Source organism: Rhinolophus sinicus, chromosome 2, assembly GCF_057876585.1.
Source record: "Rhinolophus sinicus isolate RSI-liver-muscle chromosome 2, RSI-T2T, whole genome shotgun sequence".
NCBI classification, from domain to species: Eukaryota; Metazoa; Chordata; class Mammalia; order Chiroptera; family Rhinolophidae; genus Rhinolophus; species Rhinolophus sinicus.
In genome coordinates, this window is record NC_142502.1 from 24640704 (window position 1) to 24663462 (window position 22759).

At 38.1% G+C, this 22759-nt stretch overlaps 1 long non-coding RNA gene across 3 annotated transcripts; it reads left to right on the top strand.

The window, feature by feature from the left end:
• The first annotated feature begins 493 nt into the window (after positions 1-493).
• Positions 494-19214, top strand: LOC109447944 (uncharacterized). 3 transcript variants are annotated; one of them, XR_012496757.2, is made up of 5 exons: positions 494-2369; positions 7435-8866; positions 10305-10421; positions 10904-15345; positions 18220-19214. It is a non-coding gene; the product is annotated as an uncharacterized LOC109447944 (long non-coding RNA). The 3 variants fall into 3 exon arrangements; XR_012496759.2 differs by having other exon boundaries at positions 18380-19214; XR_012496758.2 differs by having other exon boundaries at positions 15155-15345.
• The last annotated feature ends 3545 nt before the right edge of the window (positions 19215-22759 follow it).

Genomic DNA, 22759 nt, shown 5'->3' on the forward strand with positions numbered 1-22759 from the left:
AAAACAAAGAAATGAGCTATCAAGCCATGAAAAAACATGGAAGAGACTTAAATCCATATTGCTAAGTGAAGGAAGCCAATCTGAAAAGGTTACCTACTGTATGATTCCAACTATATGACATTCTGAAAAAGACAAAACTATGATGACAGTAAAAAGATAAGTGGTTGTCAGGACTTCATGGGGAGAAAGGGAGGAAGGAATAAATGAAGCACAGGATTTTTAGAGAAGTGAAACTATTTTTCTCTATAGTACTCTAATTGTGGATACATGTCTTTATACATTTGTCAAAATCCATAGAATGTACCACACAGTGACCTCTGGTGTAAACTATGGACTTCGGTGAGTAAAAATGCATGATTAAAATACTTCTTAGAAAACAAGTGTACATGAAAAAAACTACCTGGGAAGCTGACATTACAGGTGAAACTGTGAAGAAGTTCCACCTGGGATTAAAAATAAATAAATAAATAAATAAAAAATTTTTTTTGACTGATGAAGAACTCTATCTTGGATCAGACTATTAATTTTGATGACATATTTCAAAAGAATAAGCAGTAGCCCCAAGTTTAAGGCTCCAGAGGCCCAGTTAACTGTGACGTGGTGCGACTGACAGACATTTAGCTGTAACAGAATTCTTATTGGGATTACTATTATTGTTGCTAACGGTCTAGTTACAAGTTCTGAGTTTTGAAAAATCTGTCCAACCCTGTTTTTCCCAAGAGCCCTGTTATTTTTAGTATATGTCTTGCAATTTTGCAGAACACGAGGCTTTTCGGGAACACATACATTGCATTTGAGCAGAAATGCCTCTATTTTTTTTGCCACAGTCACAATGCTAGAATCTTTGCTTCTTGTCCATTAATTAAATTCTTACCTCTACTGTCAAATCTTTCAGACAGCCTAATACTTTGAAGATATTAAAATGATGTATGTTTTACCCCCTTTCTCATAATCTCTAGTAGGAATTCTGTCATTGTAGCCCAAGGAAAATGGAAAGACAATTGCCACTGTGAAAAAGAAAAATGGAATATAACATCAGAGAGAATTCCAATAAAAGTAGGGGGAAAGAGGAACCCATCCCTTTGCCCAGTAGAATTATGGGGAGAAAAGGAAACGTAGATGATGAGATATGTGTATTCTAAGCTCCCCTCTTGAAGTGGGAATTCTAGAAAAAGAAGCCCGTCAGACAGGTTGAAGAGAGGACTTTATAGGCAGAGGTCAGCGAATTCTGGGCATGTCAGGGTGTTAGGGACAGATGCTATCATTTGCAGCCTAAGCCAGAAGCTAAGGGTGAAAGAAGTGGGAGAAGCTCAGTGGGGGTCTGAAGTGCAATGAAGAGCCCAAATAGCCCTGTTAGCCAGGGAGGACCAGTGGGTCCTGAGTAAGTTGGGAGAGAACAATCTCTGTGTTCACCAGGTTTCAGTAACAAATGCAGGGGGGAAGCAGCACCAAGGAACAAGGGTGCTCATGAAGAAAACAAGAAAGTCAATGCAAGGACACTGTTGACTCAGCCAAGGCCCTGGTAGGTAAGCCTCCACCTGCTGCAAGTGGAGGCTCTTGGTGAAGACTTTACTTCCAGAGACATGTGCAGAGTTGAGGGAGCAACAATGAGTAGTGAGGCAACCAGAGCCTAGTAACGCTAGGATGTTCTTTCTCCCCACAGGGCTAAAAAGATCAACCAGAATTGTGCCAGCCTGGAATCATGAGGCACAGAGCCAGAGAAGTGGTGCCAAAGCAGAGAGGGAGCAGGGAAGAAATGCCCCCACTTGTCACCTTGCAAACACCCATCTCCTGCTGGTGCCTCCTATTCACCAAGCCAACAGAAGCCAAGCAGCAAGAAAGCCTGGGAGAGGATCTACAGTGCTCAGTCTTCCAGGACACACAGGAGAGAAGATAAAGGCATAGAGGAGGGGTGGGGGCCTGGGGGAGGACAAGCAAAGAATAAGCAGACACCTCCTTCCATTCCAACATGAGATCATGTAAGCCCTTCTTCCTTAAATGCACGGAGTCCATGTTGGAGAAAAGCACCAGGAGATTTTGAAACAGTGAATATCTACCTCAAGAGACTAAGTCACTTAAAGGAGGTGTTTAAATGAACGAAACAGACTGAGTTTGCTAAAATATAATTTATTTTTCTCTCTACCCATCAGGTCATTGTAATGAAAATTAGATAAATTGTTTTTTTAAAAAATAAGGAAGCTCCATTTTCATTGCACAATATCCTGAAGTATGAGGAAATCTGTGCAACTTTTCCACTTTGTACTTTTTCTACCTCCAAAAGTAACTGAGGTGGCTGAAAGAGGAAACGTGGCAGAAGTGTCCTGAGAGAGACAGAAGCAAGAGAATATTTCAGACTCCTCTGCGAGCAAGTGAATCTTAATAATTGGGTGCTAAGTTATTTAACATCTAAAATGGCAATAGAGTACTCTGTTACATCCTTAATTATTTAACATAAAAATATAAATTTGTTTAAAGAAGTGAAATATTTTCTGAAACTCAAATAAATGGTAATTTATCACAAGGGATCTTCTATAAAGTATAGTGAGTGATATGCAAAATAATTCCCATCAGATCCTCTGGGATGAAATCATGTTCAAGCATGATAAAAATTCTACCTGACTTCACAGTTAGTCTTCTGCTTCTGCCCCCTTCAAAATTGTTTACTATTTACCCTTGCCTCGTGCCACGCATCAGTTTCCTGATTTCTTCTAGACAAAATGATTATTTTTAACAACTACCTCCAACCCTTTCCTAGAGCCCTCAAATCTGCTTGTCAGAATGTCTTGCTTTGTGCACGGACTCAGCATCTGTTCTCACTTGGTTTCTCCTTGAATATCCCAAACATCCAAGTACAATTTCGTATTTCTTTGTTCAACCCTTCCTCTCCTAAATTTAATTATCCCAGTACAAAATTCTTCCTCAAATGTCAGGTCAAACATTTAGCAAACTGCCATCATAATTTTTAACTGAATTCTTCCATCAAAACTATTTTATTTTTTTTCTGTATATATCTATTACATTTGTTTATGTCTGTATTCTCCCCCTGCTATTATAAATAAAACTATCTGCAGATAGACGCTGCATTTATTTTCACTATATATTGTTAACATAGAAAAAGCTAGACGTTCAGAAGTAATCAATAACTTTATTAAAATGGAGAATACAATACTAACAAATCTATTTGGAGGAAAATGTGTACTTTCTTGTCACATTAAGTATTTTTTTAAATTCAAAGGAAAATGTCTGAATTTCAGTGAACAATTTGTTTAAAGCATGATCTTGATGACCTGTTTCTTTCTTTTTTAAGCTATTTTTCCAAATCTTAGTTAAATATTAAATATTGTAATGGCAACAGCCCCCTCTCCACCCAACTCTCTCTCTCTCTCTCTCTCTCTCTCTCTCTCTCTCTCTCTCTCTCTCTCTCTCTCACCCCCAACAGTGTTCCTGGAAAATCACCCTAAACCAGTGGGATTGGGAATCTGACTTAAATGAGCCTATAGTGAAAAGCAGCATTATTTGGAAACTTCATGCTTAATCGTTTTTGATTTGTGGCAAGAACTTCGAAGGGTGACTCCTGGTACCGTTTTCTGGCCACTTGCTACTTTTCCTGTGTAGTTGCATGTTAAACATGATGAGTTGCTGTATAGAAGCCATGTGTTGTCATAATGTAACATCATTAAACAAAGTGTTTAGAGCAGTTTTAGCTGAGCCAGAACATGAACAACAAAACCCGCCAATTACAGTGTCATTTTGTGTAGTTGTTAAGGTTTCAAATGTCTCCAACTTTTTCTGGTAGGCCATATTGAGCATGTCACAGTGAACATCTGAGATAACGATTTGCTAGGCAATGTGCAATTCTCCCTCCTTTTTTTAATATCAGAGAAGAAAGAGTTCTTTATAATAATTTGGCTCAAATGTCTACACACATTGCTCCAGCGTCTGTAGCAGCATGTGTTTCTAGGATTGTTCTGGAAGAGAAAATGCAGAAACAGCAGGGAGCAGAAGATAAACAGGCAATCCGTGACTCATTAAAACAAGCATTGGTAGCCAACATTGTGGAGTGTGTGAAGACCCCAGATCCAACTCGCCTATAAACTTTTTTTACCAGCTGGACTTAGCATCTGTCAGAGTTTGGAAGGAGAGATAATCTGGTACAAATGATTTCAGTGTGTCGCATTTATTAACCTGCCACCTTACATAACTCTGCTGATTGGGAACTCAGGGAAATGTTTGAACAATGACACAGCTTATTGTTACAATGTTACAACTTCAGTAATAAAAATGCAAGTTGCTACTTAAAAAAAAAAAAAATGCAAAGACTGTAGAGCAATTGGAAAATGATAATGAAGCAAAGTCGAAAAGCATCAGTCCTGAGAAATGTACGTGCCAGAAGAATAATTGAAATGCAGTTCGTGTTCAATTCTTTACATCAATTAGGCAGGGAAAGTATTTTATTTTTTAATAGTTGTCACATTAGCTTTGTTAAACAGCTCGGATGTAAACAAATGCCAAACCGGGAGCATTATCGTGTCCTTTTCCAACTACTTACTGTTCTAACTGAATGGCTCGCTTCTGTTTTTAAATCCCTCACAATTGCTAAAGGGCATTTTCTGCTTCTTTCGCATTTTCAAAGAAGAACTGAGGGAAAAGGAGAGGAGGCTTTATGTGAAAACTGTGTCCATTTTTGGTCTTAAACAGCTTTGCCTTGGCTCACAGTTCGTTAAGGACAAAGAACATTACCCCAGAAGCCAAAACCATGCAAAGTAACCTGCACATTTTTCATTTCTGTGTTTCGATCTAATTCCTTTTTGCCTTAAAGTTGGCTTGGGACTATTTGATCGGAGGGGCAGGGAATACGACGAAACAATCCTCTATTTCTTATCTAGCTCACATGCCAGTAATTTCAAATTAATGGGGATGTTTACTCTCTGGTCCAAAATTTGCACACATATTAGCTGATAAAATATGGATAAGCTGGTTTCCTATAAGAAAATATAGCCCAGCCATTTCAAAAATGAAAATTGCAGAGACTTTGGAAAAAAATCAGCTGAAGGAATGCTTCACGTTTTGCAATGGTTAGCCTATTATTTGTAGTTTTGAAACTTTATTGGTCCCCAATCTAATCTTTTCTGAGTATAAAAACATTAACATATGGTTTAACACAGCACAGGGCTGGAAAGTCCAGATCCCAAATGCACACTGTATGCAGGGTGACATTCACACTGAATATCATCCCTCAGGGTCTGTACTCCATTTTACCTGGGATTGGAGAGCCATGAAATCCCTGGAAAAGTTGTTCATGAGTCTGAACCAAATGGTGCACAGTGTACTGAGATACTAACAGTGTATGCTTCTGCCAAAGGTTGTGGCTCAAATGTCTCTCTAAGTAACATTAAAAATCTGCTGCTTCATGCCTATGAATTTCAATATTTATAGCATTCAATAAAACGGTCCACTGTCAGAGAGAGATGTGCCACTGTGCACTCTCTGAGCAGATGGGCGGCAATATGGCACATTTACAGGGACCAGCTGTGGAGCACAGAAATGGATGCTGGTCAGAGGCAGGGTGCAGGCCCCACATCTGGAATTCTAAGCGACTGGCCTTGGTAACCATTGTAAAGTTTCCTTCCACAGGACGAGCTCTGATTTAGAGCTGCTCACTTGTGTGCCTTAAACTGCATCAAGAGTCCTCATTAACACAAGAGACTAGAGTGAGGTTAGGCCTGGAACTCCTCTGTTGGGCATCTGTTAGAGTCTGTGGTTGGTACTCTGTAGTTGGTTATAGATGCACCCAGGGGAAGAGTCTCTCATGCATGATGCAACATTCTCTATTTAATGGGTTCGATACCAAAAAACGGAGGTTTTACTATAAACAGAGTTACTTTCTCCACACCCCGTTTTCTAAACAGGTCAGAAAAGACCCTGAGAAAAAGGACAATCCCTAGGATAGTTTCAAATTTGGTACAACAATCCTTTTTTTTTTTTTTTTCAAGTCTTAAAGGGAATGTCTTATTGTGGATAGACTGGGTTTAGTTCAAATGCATAGTTAGAAATTTCTAAAATACATCAAGCTCTTAGACTGTCTGTGTTGTAGTGTCACAATTCAGATCATCACAAAAGTATAATTTTTGCAGAGTTTAAATCATTCAACTCACTTGATAGAAAAGTAAACTGCTTTACCTAATTCAGATATAAACAAGAAATGGTTTGTTATAGAAAAATATTCTTCAAGAGTAACATTCTAGTTTTATTTTTAGTAAATATTTTCCCTTTAGAGAAAACCCTACTTTCATTCTTTCATTTTGTAAAATGGTTTTTCTCACGATTTCCAATTACTCACTTGAAAATTTATTTGGTCTTCAATGACCCCCATCTCTTGAGAAGTTATTCGTTTATAGCCTTGTACCATTGATGATGACTCATTTTCTGCAACAGTTTCTCAACATCTATCTGTACCTTTTTTCATGTCCAAGAGAAACACAGATATTTTAAGCAACTGAGCCAATACAACAAGTTACCAACTGGGTTATGCTAACTTAAGAGTGTAACTTATAGATATTTGAGTGCCTTGTCATCCAATAATCATCTACTTTAAAATCTAGGACTGAAATTGTACTTATGCTATTTGACCTCACATTTTAAAAAGAAAAATGTGGTTAGAACTGTTAAAGAAATTCTGAGGAATTCTGATTTCCACCTAATGACAAGCTAACAGGTTAAAAATACTCTGGTTGAGTAATTGATGGATGATAAATTTAATGGTATGGTGGGTTAGTAATTTACGCGAGACTGAATGCCCAGCCAAGGCATGTTAGCTAAAGTAATAATTATTTACTTAAAATAGTACCCACCAGGAACACACCCATGTGGCATGTACCCTAGAGACTCAACCACTTATAATGAGGGTCAAGTGGTAAGAAGAATATGAACCACACTGGACACTTGGAATTGTAGTGATAACAGGTATGAAATTAATAAAGGGTAAAGAGTATTTAGGTAACGAAGAATGAACCCAAATTGGCAGTCCAGTAAAATACATATGATCATAGCAGTTTCCAAGAATTCAATGAGAGGGAATTTTAATTTTCCTTCTACTTTCCAGCCGTGATTAAAATTTTCATTGGCAGTTCAACATCCCAAAGACATGTGCTTACTTCAACAGCAAATGTCAATATTTAGGTCATCCCAGACCCTCCTTATAACTGTATGGATCGTGAATATTTGTGAATCAAGAAGGTAATACTCTAAATGGAAATACACTCCTCCAATCAGGGCAATATTGAAAACAAAATGCATGTGAATCAAAGTGCAGTGAACATGATACAAACATTCCCAAATAACAATCTCCAGCCACAGTAGCCACCTCCTTTCCATTGTGACTGATACAAGTTTTCCCAGCACAAGTAATCCCATCTCTGGGTGTCCATCAGGCAGGCAGAGCTCCAGCACGGTGTTGTCCGGCTCAACATGTGCTCGTCACGGATTGCTGACTGCACAACTTTTCCCATCTTGAAGAAGGACTTCCACTCCACTGCTCCTGACAAGAGACAAATCTATTTATGTATCCTTCTTCTGGTTTAGACATGCAGAAAGGTTTTTCCTATGTTATTTTTTTAAAAAATTACTCTATGAGGGCTGTACTTTAATCACAATCAAAGAGCTATAAAGGATGGCATAGATCCAGAAACTTGTATAAAAGCAATAGTTAAATGTCTGGTAGAATGAGCTTTTCTTAACTTAAAAAATAAAAATGTGTGCAAGTGTGCAAGTATGTGTACGTGTGTGTGTGTGTGTGTGTTTTAAAGAAATGTAAGATGATAGCGCTACAAAAAAGAGACATATCTTGTTTGATAATTTTGTGATTTTATCTTGTAGTTTGGCAGGCAATGAAAGTGCAGATAATCTCAAGACGATTTTCTTTGTTGGTGTTTGTTTCAAATTCTTAAACTGAAGATGAGAAGGAGCTACAAATACGGAAAGGGAAAAACTTAGGATAAACCTTGTAGGTTTAGGATTAGAATTAGTGTAAGCTCAGTTTCAAAATATATTTATAGACATAGAAATAAATATACAATAAAAGTGTGTCTATGCACATATTCCTACATTCACACATTCTCTAATTATATCCATTGAGAGGGCCTAGGAACCACATGGTGGCTTAATAACAATGAGCATCCCTAGAATCCTGGCTTCACTACCATTCTTTGCTAAAAAAAGCCAGGGCTCCTTGGAGAGTTCTCTGACTCCAGGGCCGGGGCAAGGAAAGTACCAGATGAGTCTAGAGCATCTTGCGCCAGAAAGCAGGAAGCACACAAAGAATCATGGGAGGATGTGAAAAGGCTACAGGAGCCAACTTGATGGAACTCCCACTGGCCAAATTGGGTACAATTTGAGCATCAAAACAAACAACAATAGCAATGTATTACAACTCATCGGATAAAATAGAAAGTCATGAAAACATGAATTTTGAGAAGGTACAAGATAACTACATTGTTTCAAAGTATCTCCCCACAAAATATTTATTCATTACAAAGGAGAAAAAGATTATAGTTTAGAAGACTGGCTAACATCACCTTAATCAAGCCATCAAAGTGAACCTCATCAGTGACGGGATATGTATTGAAATTATTCTTCAAAACAGGAAGAACCAGTATTACTTTTATGATATCCTTATCAAATGTGTATAACCTGAATTTAATGAGGAAGCATCTGACAAACCCAAATTGAAGGATATTCTACAAAATAAATGATCCGTAATCTTCAAAAGTGTCAAGGTCACTTTTGTGGAGGAAATACTAGGAACTGTTCTGGTCTAAAGGAGACTAGAGAGACGTGATAACCATATGCAAGATGTGATTCTACACAGGTACAACTTATAAGAGACATTTTGGGGGTAATGGGTAAAACTTGAATGGGATCTTCAATATATCCATGTTAACCATCTGATTTTCTTGGTTATGTAGCATTTGTGTTGGAGAATGTCCTTGTTTGTAGGAAATTCACACTAAAGTATTCAGAGGGGATGGATCATTAGGTCAGCAACTTACTCTAAATGATTTAAGGGGAAGAAAAGTTCTTATGTATCTCTAACCTTTCTGTAAGTTTGTAATTTTTCAAAATTAAAAACAAAAGGTTTTAATACCTATGCATGAGCCTCACCTCCAGAGAATCATGATTAATTTGAGGTGAGACCCAGGCATGTGCATTTTTTAAAATCTCCCCAGTTGTTTCCAATATGCAACCAGGGTTGAGACCCATTGGTCTAGACTCTAGACAAACCCTCTCATTTTACAAAAGAGTGAACAGAATTCAGATGCCATACGTAAGGTCATGCAGCTGGCAAACCAGGCTCCAGAACTCAGGTTTTCAGACTCCTAGTTGGTTCATTCATTCATTTTATTGATATTATATTCAGGGCACTGTGCTGGGTATTTTGGGGGGAAAAACACTAAAACATATGTGCTTGTAATAGTAATAATACCTTCTCTTGTATAACATTTTATTGCTTGTAAAATGTTTTAACATTTCTTTTGGTTGTCAAAGCAATTCACTTGAGTATTATTACCTCAGTTTTACAGACAAGGAAACCAAGGTTACAATGAGCAAGTGATATCCTGTGTCAGGTCCAGGACTCAGGTCTGCTGACACCTAGGCCTGGGCTTTTCTGTCACACTCCACTAGTTTAATAGAAGACACCAAATGTTAAATGTCAACTGAGTAATAAAGAGCCATAAGCATTCTGGGAGCATAAATGAACTTGAACCCACTCCAGGTGCAGTATTGGGGAGAACTGCACAAAGGAAGCAAGCTATGAGCTGAAAGTTGACAGATAGATCAGGAAGATTAAGCAGAGAGAGAAGGAAAGTCATTCTAGAAAAACAGGGTATATGAACAAAGGGCAAGAAGAAAATAAAAGCTCAATGTCTTGTGGAGATAATGAGTAAAGCAGGCTGGGGAGAAGAAAGGGTTCACATCAGTGAAACATTCCTATCAGAAAGATTATATGAAGGTAGACTAGCAGTGTTTTTAGATAACCTGCGGTTTCCAAAGGGCAACCACAAGCTGGCTGAGTAGTATGGGTTAGAAATCAGAAAAAGCTGGGCTCTGAATTTGAGCCTTAGCTTTTCGTTTCTGCCATGTAAAGCAGAAGCAATGGAAACATCTCAGTGCTTCCAACAATGAAATGAGGAGGCCAAAGCTAACTGATCTCAAAAAGATACTACTGAGCAAGGATCGTGACTTAATCTGGCAGGAGGTGGGAAACAATATGCGTTGCTCTCATATGAATTGCCTGTTTCTTACAGGGCAGGGATCTTGGTTACGCCTCACGGCAAGCTCATGAGCTGGGATTCCTGTCACTCTTTCACAGATAAGGAAGCTGGGAGTAGTAGGGGTTCATCGAACTCAAGGTCACCCGTCTGGTAGGTTGCAAGAACAGAGGTTTGAATTTAGAGGCACCCATCTCTCAAGGCCCTCCCCTCCCTCTCTTCTGTCCCTGCACAGGGTGAGGTAAGGCAACTGTGTGTACAACTCTGGTGAGGATTCATTAGAAGCCTTTGTGAACCTGAAAGTAAAATTGTCACAAAGCTCAACTCCAAAGTTGATAGAACTTGTTTAATTGATACATATGCATTGCTCTGCATAGACTCATTTCAGTTTCACTTTAAGTAGAGAAAACATCTATTTCTTATGACTTGTATAAAAATAGTAGTTTATAGTACTTTTTCATAGTTTTAAGTGTAGAGGTGGAAACTCTGTATCAATGAAAAGGATTGAGGATCTAGCAAAAAATCTGGCTCTGATAGAACGAGGAGGGTAGCAGAGATGAACAATGGACTCAAAGAGAGCAGTTTGAAAAGGAGTTTCAAGAAATTCTGGCAGGAATCAATTTCCTTACTTCCAGGTTCCAATATTGAAAACGAAACACCACAGCTCATCGTCTCCTGTGGTTAGCTATTCCGCCCTGGGAAAACCTTCCCTCATTGACGCCTTTGCTGAAGGTCAGTGGAAATAAGCCATCTGCTCACACTATCAATGATGAGCATGGGCGTGAAAATTTTGTTTACCTCAGAAAACAGATTTGAAAGTGGGATTAGAAAAGAGGGAAGCATCCGCTGCCAGGCTGCCAGGGCCTGTGGCCTAGAATCTGGGCAGTGCTTTTTCTGCTCAGACTGACACACATACCTAAACACATACAATCAACCAATATAATGGTTAAATGCTGTCATTGCTTGCCCATCCATTACCACCCCCATATCACTTGTTTTGCCTTTTCAGTATAACAGACAGTCACTGCTCATGCATGGGGTACAGTGTGGGCAGGGAGTCTGTGGGGAAGAAATGGATGAGATACCTACTACCTCAAGGACTTTTATTCTTGGAGATGTTCAGTTATGATTACAACCCTAGGTCTCCATTTGTTCTACTGTGAATTACCTGTAAAGGCCCTGCCATTTTAGTTGGTGAATACCCATCTGACTCCTCCATCCTTGCTCTTTGCCACCTGAAATTAATTTTAGAAAAGGTAATGAACTGGTGGCAGTCAAAGGCAGAAGACAAACGAGAAGGGATAAAATTGTTTAAAATGACTGGTTCCACTCCTCAATTCCTACATTCCTCAATGGCAGACAAGGTCAGGCTCTGTTCTGGCCAGAAAAACACTGTGGAGCATCTCTTCAACTTTTGCCAGAGGGGGGAAAAAAAGCCACTAAAAACAGCTGAGAAAATTTATGTTAAGTTTCTGTTCGATATAGCCTATGGAGAAATATTTTAGGTAAATTGCTCGTGTTTATTGGAAATAAAAGGTTAGACGGATATTATTGCATCATAAAAGTTACAAGAAAACTCTGAGTCATATTTGACAAATATTAGTTTAGACGCATTGCATTTTGCAACAGAGAGTCTCCCACGTACTTTCTCCTCCCTGATGAACAACAATCAGCTTTTAATTTTATATGCGGATGGAGAACAGTGATACAGATTAGCCAAAATTATTTCTATTTTGGCTTTCAATTATATTTTTGTAATTTTCTGTAAAAGGGATGTGTACCTTGGAGTAATGCAAAGATGCTATACCAAAGAGATTCCAAAATACTGTGATTCTAAAATGGTAGAAGCTACTTCTCTCTCATAACATTTCTGCAGTAGATCATCCAAGGTCACGCTCCGAATTGGTTTCAGAGACTCAGGACCTTCCATGTTGTTTCATGTCCCCTAGTGCATGGTTATCATGATTGAAGCTAAGTCACCACTATGTCTAGATTCAGCCACAGTAGGAAAGGGAAAGAGGTTGTGGACGAAACAACCCAAAGCCTGAAGCTCCAGGCCCAGACATGGCACATGTCACATCCTGTCACATTCTATCGGGGAAAACTTGGTCACATCTAATTGTAAGGGAGACTGAGAAATGCAGTCTTTAGTTATGCAGTCAAGTACCCAGGGGAAAAAGAAGAAGAGGGATTGAGGAGATAACCAGCAATCGGCACCATGTTGATATTATAGGAAATCATAATTCAACGTGTATTCTTCAAATAACTTTGGAAGCTCCATGGTAAAGACCTCGAAGAAGCTATTAAACAGCCTTGTTTCCTTATTGCCTCCTAAAGAAGAGGTTAAATTCATCTAAACTTAGAGAAAGTGATCAAGTCCAATGTTAAAATAATTCACCAACTTGCAGCTGACCCAAGACTTACTAATATAAATAAATGGTATCATTAAGAACTACAAAAAGTCATATCTCATATACCCCATGTCATGCAGGGTGTCACGCGGGGTCTCTAGTCTGGCTCCCCACATAAGAACGCAGGACATGGTGAGGCCCAAAAGGAACACCCACGGAGCCATAGATAGGGGAGTCATACCACTATAGTCTCGCTGATGGCTGGGTTGGAGACACAGGAAGCAGGAGCCACACTGTCTGCAACCTCCCGTCCACTCTTTTTCTCTGCCAACCAACCTCACTTGCTAGCTGCAATCTGCCATGCTAACTGCAATCCGCTCTTGGTATCTCAGCCACCATCTTCTTGCTAGGCCACCATTTGCTGCTAGCATAGCCATTGCAGTTATATTAGTGGCCAACAGCTCACTGGTTACAGCTGACGGCCAACTAGCCACAGCTGATGGCCATCCCATCACAGTTGATGGCCATTTACTACCTGAGCCAGCACCTTTCCACATGAGGGTGAGAGCCTGGAAACTGCACTCCTAGCTCTGTCCCCACACCCCAAATCCCACACTAGCATCCTGCAAGATGAAAGACCCTGAAAGAGGTTCTCAGATATCGTTCATGAGTATGCCACAACATACGACTTTTCTTGAAAAACAAACAAACAAACGAGAATCCTGATAAAAACGCAAGACTGGCATTTCCACCTGGCAACAGGCTGGCGTTCAGCTGGAATAGACGCTAAGCTCACCACAGTCTCCAATACAACCTTCTTTCTTATCTCCATACTGCTCCAGTTGGGCTCATTCACACATTTGAGCATTTGAGCCCTTGGTGATACAAGATGTAACTAATTCACTCAAACCTAGTGTTCCACTTCAACTGTGATAGCAAGAAGTGCTGTTGTAGGGAAGTGGTTACTCTCCACAGGACTCATCCTTCTACAGGCTTACGACCTCTGCACAACCAGCTGTGGATTTCTCTTTCACTGACTTTTTCTAATTTTTACTTTGCTGTTTAAGTGCTCTTTACCATAATCTCTACTAATAACTGAGTTATCAATTTAGATAAAAACCTAGAGTCATTGAGACTGGTACTTTCCATCAATATTAAAGGTAACAACAGCTGTATCCATCGCAGAGTAACATGAAGTAAAATTTCAGGATAAGAGACAAATTAGAGACATTGGGCAGTTTTCTAGCTTCTCCTAAGACAGCTTTTAATATTTCAGGGTCAGTGATTCATTAAAAATAAAATTTGCATGATAAATTCCCATAACATCAGACAATAGAACACTACTTAAGCAAAAACACAAAAACGCACTCGTGAGCCAAAGGTAAATCATTTGTGGTTTTTAAGTTTCAGGGGCCCTTATTATCATAGATTGCAATTACCCAGAAAGAAGAAACACATAATCATGTTCTCATCTAATGAGGCATATATACGTAGCCAATAACCATGTGTGTTAACATAGAACAGGAAATAAGGGTTTCCAGCATAATTCAGACTTAGCACTATTAGAGGAATGCTTAAATAATGAATTGTGTCTCGGGTGAATTTTGTGTTATGAACCTGAAGACATCTTCAGAGGCACAGGTGAAATATTGGGAAGGCTGTAAAGGCAACAACCATCATCTGGAAATACATTAAAAAATACTTTTGCTGTTAGAAAAATTCAAGGAAGTTTTTAAAATCTTGAAAAATAAATTCACTGAAAAATGAATCTATGATGAAATTTGGATAAAAAGAATAAAAATTGGAAATGTAGCCATAAGAATAATTATATAGGAGGGAAACAGACTGATCTGTATGCCTAAGAAGATAAGCTTTTTCTTGTGTCTTTTCTTTGCAAGTCATTTTATGCATGTCTTTTATGCAAATCATTTCTTTATGTAATTTTCCTCTGAGTGAAGCAACAGACTGGACTGTAACTTAAATCAATCAACTGGTTAAAAAAGTAGTATTCCAGGCCAAATCCTTGGAAAATGTACAATATGCATTAATTCTCCAGAGCTCTGCTCAGATCCCACTGGTTAAAAATTATGTTAGACAGGGTGTTGATTCTCTGCTCTCCCTAACTGTCAGGACCCATCCTTTCCCTTATAAATTTGAGCTGGTGTCTGGTTTTGTTTGGGGAGAGAAATAAATAATATAACAAAACACACATGGGGGAAATCCAACAAGGCCATCATTAATGTGCTAAATTATTTCTAATATCTATCACCCTCCTAACTCCATGACTGCAAATGTTTTTGCATAGCAGTAAAGCTGTCTTTATCCACTGAGATGGAGCAGAGGGGCGAACATTTGCATTTGACTTCTGCTGATAAAAATGAAACATTAAAATGCTATGTGGCAAGTATGCAAAAGCCCAGAAGAGCAAGGCCTTATTCTTTTCTAGATGTAGTTCTTTACAGAGTCTCCTTAAGAGTGCTCAGTAGGCTGTGACCATATTGCTCCCCGTGGTCATCATATGGTTTGCCCACGCAGACGCCGAATTGTTTTGTGGATGTGAAATATTGTATGTTACCCCGAGAGCAGTGGAGCCAGTGGAGCCAGGAACTGTCGTGGAGACTGACAGTTACATTGTGTTCCTGAACAGTGAACCGGCAGAATCAAAAACACAAATGGACCCAGACAGAATGTCCTGACCTTTAAGAAAAAGCCTGATTGGATATGGTGTAAGTTTGCCTTCATCTCCTCGATAATCCATTACACCTTTCTCAGACCACTTTCTCAGGGTAGGCGGCTCGTAGATGAGCTCCTCTTAGATTCTTTATGTGAAATTATTTATGGGGGGGAAAACCCAGGAGCACAGCCGTACATCGGCACATTCCCCCATATAACTTATCTTTGATAGTTATTTTATATTAACACCATTCAAAACCAACATTAATGGCAAATAGTGTGTTATTTTCATTAATGTAATCACATTGGCATTTATTACTGTACTTAAATTTAAAAAATAAAAAATTAAGAAAGATGCCCAGATATAGGAATGGATGGGTAACCAATGCTTCCAAACAAATGTCATTTAAATGTCTTTAAATTCACAAATTACTGTTTGCAGTCACTATTCACCACATTGCCAACTTCTTCAAGCAACTTAAATATGAAATAGAATATGCACAGAAGAGTAGAAGTAGTTAATGTCTCACTTCTCAGTATAGATTTTTCTGTTATCTGTTGTAAAATAATGGTTTTCTTTATGAAAACTCATTAATTACTTGATAAGTGTATGATAATTATAATAAATAAAATATTATATATATTTTACTAAGCTCATATTTCAAATTTAGTTTCTTTCCTTTTATAGATGAGACTATCAATTGTCACCTTTTATAAAGTCAATGTTATTCACGTGTGAATATGTATCTGATACGTTATTAAACCAAGTGTCTTAGGCTTTCTGACACAAGCTCCACATGGTAAGTTAGAACAAGAGTGTTAGAGAACAACTGAGATAATTAACATAACAAAGTAATAGTTTAAACTACATATTTACTTCTGCAACATCACAGAGAGAAGTGAAGTGAAGTTTTGACCACTAAGAAAGGTTGAATCCCCAATAAAATAGTCTAGATTGATGTTTGTAGTAGAAAGCAGCTCCTTTTTATTCTTACTAACAGATAGATTTCTTTGCGTTTTTTTTCTAGTAATTTTTTCCCCTTAGAGCAACCCTGTGGACACACAGCAGCCTTTTTAAGGATTCGGTTTTTTTCCTTCCTCGCTTTTTTTATTTTCTTGATTTCTAGGCGGCCCTTCCGCTAACAAACTCTCTTCCATACATTAATATATTTGATTTCAAAAGTTTGTTGTTGTACATTTACCACTAATAGATTTGTAACACATGATTTAAAATATTTATAAGATTTTTTTACATTTATTAGGATATTTACTCTATCTCAAGATATACAGGGACTTACCATATTTTTAAACTCTGAACTTTTGCTTTAAAAGTCTGTTGATTCCACCGGCATTTCTCGCATCTCTGTTATACAAGAGGAAAGCATCTTCTAACGCAATTAGCATGCTAAAGAATGGGTTTGGTTTTGTGCTCCATTAAAGTCAACTAAATGGATGCGCTGCATGTCTTTATTTCAAAAATAAAGCTGAACAATTAAATCCCATGTCTCTTTGCTCAGCTTTTGATTCCAAACAAAGCTTTCCCACTTGCTGCCTTTGGATGTAATGTTAACAAAGTCAGTTAACATCCAGCACTGCAGTAACAGGCATGGCAGAATTCCTTGTTTTTGCTCAATCAGTCTGTGTTCAAACTATCAGTTTGATTTATTTGTCCACATTGACCCTTATTCACCACTTAATTATCCTCGTATAATGTTTCAAGAGGCTCCTGACACTAGGAGAAAGACAATTGCCGATGTTCTGTGAAACAACTGTTGACCTGATGGGCCCAAATGAAGACCATGGGTCGAAGGTTGTTTGCTTTTGGAAGAACCCACTTCTCATGCCTGAGTTCTGTGGCCGGAGCCGCTCACTGTGGGTGCCAAAGGGCTGTCCGGTCAAGCTGTTAATCAGTTTCTCAGAGTGTACGCTGACCATCACCCCAGGATAGTCATGGCGCTTTGCTCTGTCAGCCTTTCCAAATTCCATCATAGATTAGGGATGATATTAGAGTTAAGAAAACACACACACCCACACACGCACGCACGCACACACACGCACACACACACACACACACACACTGCATTTCAATTTCATCAATGTCCTTATAAGTATAGGGTTACTGTTGTTATTGGAAATATACTTCTGACTTTATGTGTGAGCAGGAGGGATTTCAGATACGATATAAATAGTATAAGCATTGAACAGCTTCATGTTGCAATTGTTCTCTAAGCTTCTGCTAACAAATTAGATGAATTAATATTTTATTGGAAAACAAATCAATATCTGTCTTTTACTTCTTGCCAGAAGTCCCATATATAGTGATACGTTTAATTTGAAGTTAAGACAACTCATTCAGAACTTGTGAAATCTGACAACTATTCCACATTCATAGCCACTGAAAATCAAATGCAAATAAAACAAATAGTGAAAAACAAAGACAATAAATATTCAACTTTATAGAAAAAAACAGCACATATAAATATAAAAGTGTAATTTTATATTTATGAAGTGGTTTTTCTATAAATATCTGAAATTCTTTTCTGGCAAGTTGAGCCCATATTTCATTTGGCTCCATCAGAGTATACGTAAACGGTCTTTACAACACCCTACGAATCTCGGTTTGTTATTTTAATTTTTCATACATTTTCCCCTTTGTTTGGTATGTTCTTCATCTTATTAAATTTTGGTCCCCACATTTACTGATGTAAACTGACAGCATAATTGTTTTTTATAAATTAAAAATGTTCATAAATGTTGTTTGAACCTAATATTGAAAAACCACTCAGGGATTCACAACCTGACACACCCTCCATGTGTGCTGGTGACTTTTATCCTTGTGTATCGTGGCCTTTCTTTCTCTGTAATGGGTATGTGATTACAAATATTGCCACACTGAAACAATATCATAAGAATTGGGTAAATTACAGGTAGCATTTGGAAAATGGAAAACTTCTGAAAGTTACCTAGAGGGAACTGCTATGACTGTAACCAAATCTCTGGAAAGCATTTTCAGAAGCCCCTGTAACTATGGAAATCACCAGAATGTAGTCCTGCACACCTCATAACCCTGACCCCTCATTCCCTCAGCATGAGGAGGTCTGAAATCCCAGCAGAAGTGGTTTGGTGTCCAGTGACCTTCTACCTGATTCGGTGCAGAGTGGGTGCAGGTCAGAAGACCCGTGTGACCCCAAGCATCCTACTCAGACGTGCCAGCAGCAGCTTCCTCATCAGGGATGGCTTTCTTCCCTCTGAGGTTTCGACGCAGTGTTCTCAGGAGCCCCTGCGATGCTCAAGAGGGTATGCCTCTGAGTGGATGTATGTTGGGGCAGACACATCAGCAAGTTGCAGCCCTGCACACCCAGCTTTTACCACGTGGATCCACTTTTTTTTCCTGTTCTTTTCTGCATAAGATTTTTCTCCAGGACAAAGGATTCCAAGAGTTTTTTGTTTTTGTTTTTTCCCTTTATCTGGATGTAGAAGCCTTCCAGCTCTGGGATGACATAAGTCTAGGAATGAAATTGTCATTCTTAAAGCTGAAAGAATGCAGAAACAAAGTGGAATAGGCAGAAGGAAAACCTCAGGTGGAAAACTTGGCCTCCATCTTGTCCTTTGGACCACTCTACCATCCTTCCATGAGTTCTGTCATTTGCTGCTGAAGAAATCATTCTACCTCTTCCTCTGGCCAGAGACATATGAAGCTGAGGTCTCCTAAGGGTACCAGCCCAGGAAGAATGCCAATGAGAAAGTGAAGATGTACACAGCAAGAAATTGTTCCAACATGGAATCTTGCTCTAAGAAAGGCCACAGAGCTTTTCTCTCTGCTCTGGGTTTGGCTTCCAACATCAAGAAATTTCCATATCATATTCCAACAGAAATGATCAAAATGAAAAATCTCCCTGAGTAAAATATAGCCATCTTTAAATTTTGTTTGTTTGTTTGTTTTATCTTATTCTTCTAGATAAGAATAAGACTCAGGCTTCCTTTCTACCTGAAAAAATACATATTTTTTAATCCGAAAAAAAAAATTTGCTTTCAACTCTTATAGCTACTTATACCTGTTTCCTTCAAAAACAGATATGTCAAAAGTCCACTTCCAACAGCTCAAAGATTCTCTCACAGATTTACTTTTGCATCTATTTGTTACATGCTACTAGGGATTAAAACCGGAACGCAAATGTAAAAGTAACCAAGGGGAGAAAGAGTAGCCAGGAGTCACAGAAATACTCACATGTTTTAGCAAATATGCTTAACCAACTCCCATAAGCATAAACCCCCCAACTAATGGAATTAAGGTTACTTTGAACCTTGCCAGGAAGGAATGGGACTCTGATAATAATTCTAAATTTATCAGAGTACTTTGGGTTATTATGGACAGGGTTAATACTTTGTTAGATTTGTCTTTTGATGGAGTAAAACTTCAACAAACTATACGTTGGCCCTCCTTATGACAAGCGGCTAAGTAATATTTGAGAACTTGTCTTGTTTCAGGAACTATACGAAGTGTTTTAGGTACATTGAAAGCTCAGACAGCTTCTCTACTTAACACCTGTGAACTGTGTGCCCTTGTAAAAGTTATTTAGTTTTTCAGAACCCCATGTTCTTTATATATAAAATGGGGATCTCAATGTATAGTGAGATAATCTAAATACAGCTCCTACCTGATGAGGCCTGTCACAAAGAAAGTAACCTACAAATTAGTTTTCTTTTAATTCAGTACCTTTTGCAATTCTACAGTCTGTGAAGTAGGTGTGATCATATTTTTAAGGGTGAAATAACTTAGGCTTAGGGAGAGTAACCAGAAATCAAACGTAGGTCTGTTGGGCTACCCAGCCACGCTCTTTAAGTTGCCCCATTCAGTCCTTGTTCCTTCCCAGAGCACCACCATAACAAGATGAAGATTTAGCTACAACATGTGTGAATTCATGGAAAAGTATGTTACAGGTAGAGGTGAGGAATGGAGAAGAATAGAAACCTACGGAGACATATAGCTTGTGACCATATATCTTACCACTGGTCTTGGAAGTCATGCAAAATGGCAAAGTCCTGACTGAAGATGTAGGAGGAAAACCAGTAGGGTGCACAGATTATTGGTTTAAAACCATGGTCCCTCAGGCGATACTGGGCAATGTCTAGAGACATTTTTGGAGGAAGAGGCATTACTGGCTTCTGAGGGCAGGAGCCAGGGATGCTACTAAACATTCTACAATATGCACTCCTCTACAACAAAGAATTATCCTGCCCCCAGTAGCACTGAGGTTGAGACCCTCTAGTTTAAAATTTAAAAATCCAATAAGAAAAATAGTGTTCTTTCCTTGTAATAATTCCTTTTCAGTAATAGTCTTTAAATATTCTGCAGTCACGTCAAGTGGAGGTTTGCTCAGTACACCAATTCTGAATTGCGAGATTACAATGGTTCTGGGGTGAGAAAATTAAGTGTTTAAATATATGTGATGTCTCTAATACCGGACTGACGGCAGGTCTGAAATAATTGGTATTTAAATCATTTATAAGTTTTAAGTTGCAAAAGGTAATATGAAGTCTAAAATAAAATCATAACATTTTCTCATGTTATTTTTCATTCTGTTAGAAGTCTCGATTCTTTGCCTTAGATTATTTCAATTCCAGGGATTGGTAACAATCTCAGCATCCAAAATAGAACATGCATCACAGAAAATGATGCAGGAAAGATAAAGATATGAGTTTAAGATCATTTTAAATCTGTGTGCTGCTTAAAGCTTCGATATTTAGTTCAAATTTGTTCCTTCCCTGTAAAACACAGATTCTGAATCCAAGAAGATTACACAAGCAAAATTCTATAAAGAGCAAAGAGCAGATTTAATGTATGATTTAATGATGTGTCAAAAACAATCTGAGCATTAGAAGTTAATTTCTTAATGAACTCCACAATACAAGCATCATTAGCCTGCTTATTGAAAACCAACTACTTGTAGAGGAAAGAAATAAAAACACTTTATTTTCTTATTTTACATGAGTCTTTCTAATACAAAAAAAAACCAAAAACATTGAGACTGAGTGTTCTGTAGAGTTTATAGTGTTGGCCCCAAAGTTCAAGATTGCATTGTTGTGTTTGATTCTCTGTCTGATGGCAGAGGGGCTTCTATCGCCCAGAATCTAATAAGAAAAATTAAGTTGTGCTTTCCATGTGGCAACTCCAGTAAGCAACACTTTAAATACACGTTTAAGAAAAACATATGAACATGTAATATTTTCTGGTTGGTATGAATAGATGAAAAACCACTATTTTTTATATGGAAAATTTATGACCACCAAGTCAGTATAAATCAAAGTGTTTGGCCAAGGCACACCAATAAAGCATTCACCTACTGGGTTATGTTAAAACGGGGCAAGATAAAAGTAAAGTTAGTTCATTTCTTCCCATCACAACAAAAAAAGGTTGATAAAGAACATACTTGATATCAAACAGAGCTTCCTGCTGTCTTCAGTTACCTGGGAGTTGGGAGCCTGTGGTTTGAATAATGTTTCCCCTACAATAGGAGTGACAGCAGAAGTGTGGAGAGACTGATGGGGCTTCCTGCAGGCTCAGCTTTTAGAGTTCAAACTCATTCTTTATTCTCAAGAAGAAACGATAACAAATGTGTAAATAGTCACTGATCTTCTGATGTTTCTTTTTTGGTGCTGGGAATTACATAACAGTTTGCCCAGCAGAGGTAAGCTAACTGCATCAACTACATTTCAGAGTTATGCAAGTTTTCAAAAGAATTAACAAAGAATCGTTTTTCATAGTTTCACTTGAAAGTAAACGTCTGTATATGAGATTCCTGAAGAAAAAGGGTGTAGGCAGTTGGAGCATTGACTAAAGATGATTTGATGATGAAAATCGTAAAGCCTATAATATTAATAAACTTCATACTCATGCACAAGTTCTCAATTTAATGACTACAGTTTTGTTTTTTTCTCTTCAATTCTGGAAAACATTTTGCCAAAATAATAAATTTTCATATAAGAATTAAAAGTTTAATATGAAATGTAAAACCTACACTAGCATTCATAATTTTTTCCTTAAAAGGAATGCCTAAATCAATATCAAAGAGATATCTACTTGATCGTCAGGTGTTTGCCTATTATTTATCTGATTTTCAACTATGTCAACGAAAAGATTTAGGCAACACATTTTGTAATTGCATACATTTTCTTCTAATAGTTTCTAAGCCTCAAAATAAAAATTATGATATTTAGTTAACATTCCGATTTTTGAGTGCATATGTTTTTGTGATTTACCAGCTATATTTTAAGTAATGCCCAGAGGGAAATACTTTTACATAAGTTCTGATAAATTAACATTTAGGTTACAGGAAGGTAGAGACAAAGAAAATCCTGGCCAGATTCCGAGTGACTGATCTGCACAGCAATTCTGAGTAACCACCAGAGGGCAGCATCCTCAAATAGTTCAAGGGGCAGGGGGCAGAGGAGCATAGGATGGAATCT